This window comes from Orycteropus afer, unplaced genomic scaffold (assembly GCF_000298275.1).
Source record: "Orycteropus afer afer isolate SDZICR_OR568_19922 unplaced genomic scaffold, OryAfe1.0 scaffold00001, whole genome shotgun sequence".
Lineage (NCBI taxonomy): Eukaryota > Metazoa > Chordata > Mammalia > Tubulidentata > Orycteropodidae > Orycteropus > Orycteropus afer.
The window spans coordinates 26,914,439-26,916,362 of NW_006921588.1; positions in this window are offsets into that span (position 1 = coordinate 26,914,439).

Below are 1,924 nucleotides of genomic sequence, written 5' to 3' on the forward strand. Positions count from 1 at the left end.
TGCATTGTGGTAAATTGTGGTCAATGTCATGAGACAAAGTGTATGTGAACTGCTGTATGGAAAGTGAATTTGCTCTGTAAATTTTCACCCAAATCACACACAAAAAATAAAAGATACATTCCACCCTAATCCTGCCTCATTAACATAACAGAGAACTCACTCCGAAATGGAACCATAACCACAGACATCAAATCAAACCAAACAAAACTCACTACCATTGAGTCATTCCAACTCATAGCAATGCCCCATTGGGTTTCCAAGGCTGTAAATCTTTACAGAAGTAGATTGCCCCAACTTCCTTCCATGGAGCGGCTGGTGGATTTGAACCACTGGCCTTCTGGCTAGCAGCCAAATGTCTTATCTACCACACCACCAGAGTTCCTTAACCACAGACATAGAGGCTAGGATTTATATCACATCACAAAATGGAGGTTAATTACATCATATCAAAAAATGGAGGACAGTTATATTATTATATAACTGCCAAATCACTGAAAATCATGGCCCAGCTAAATTGACATAGAACCTTAACAATCACAGGTTCCAAACACCTTATTTGCATTAGCAGTAAGTTGTCCAATCCCGTTGGTGGGCCACAAGCAGCTTATTTGCTTAGTCCTACATTGGAAGCTCTGGTGGCATAGTGCCTAAGGCATTTGACCACTAACCAGAAGGCTGGTGGTTCAAATCCACAAGCCACTCCTTGGAAGGAAAACTGAGCAATCTACTTCTATAGAGATACAACCTTAGAAATCCAAGGAGGGGTCACTATGAGTCCAATCAACTCGATGGCAGTGAGTTAGGTTTTTTGTTTTTGTTTTTTGGTTTGCCCAATCATTATGTAGGAGTCACAAAGACTTGGCTAGAAAGGCCATATTAAGTAATCCATTGCACCATACCCTGCCAAAATTCCAATTCTCTTTTTTGTAGAAATAAACAAGCTAATCCTAAATTTCATATAGCATCTCAAATTGCCAAAACAATCTTGAAATAGAAAAACAAAGTTGCAAGACTAACTTTCCCAATTTCAAACAGTTAAGCACTCAACTGCCAGCTGAAAGATTGGTGGTTTGAACCCACACAGAAGTGCTTCAGGAGACAAGCCTTGCAATCTCTTTCCAAAGGTCATTGTTTTTAAAAACTTTATGGAGCAGTTCTACTCTGCACACAGGTGGTCACCATGAGTTGGAATCAACTCCACAATAAGTAACAACAATAACAACAACTGAATATTTGCATGCCAAAGAATGAAGTTGGATCCATACCTTACACAGTATAAAAAAATTAAATAGATCAAAGACCTAACTGTAAGAGTTGAAACTAAAACTCTTAGAAGAAAATGTAGGAGCAAATCTTCATGACTTTGGATTTGGTGATGGATTCTTAGCTATGACACAAAAGTCCAAACATCAAATGAAAAAGTAGATAAATTGAACTTCATGAAAATTAAAAACTATTGCACATCAAAAGACACTATCAAGAATGAATGAATAAACAAAATGTGGTACATACATATAATGGAATATTACTCAGCCAGTAGGCAATACGAAATCTTGATACATGCTACAATGTGGATGGAGCTCGGAGACATTATGCCGAATGAAATAAGTCAATCACAAAAGGACAAATAGTGTTTGACCTCATTTATAGGATTGCCCAACCTTCCTTCCGAGGAGTGGCTGGTGGGTTTGAACTGCCAGCCCTCTGGTTAGCAGGCAAGTGTCTTAGCCACTATGCTACCAGAGCTCCTGTAAAAAGAAAAGAAAAGGCAAATGTATAGAGATCAAGTAAGTGGTTATCAGGGCCAGGAGGGAAGAAGAAAAGTAGGTCATTGCTTATGGAATACTGAGTTTCAGTTTATGGTATTGGAAAAGTTCTTGAATAAGGGTAGAGTTGCATAGTCAATTGTTGTTAAGTGTTGTCA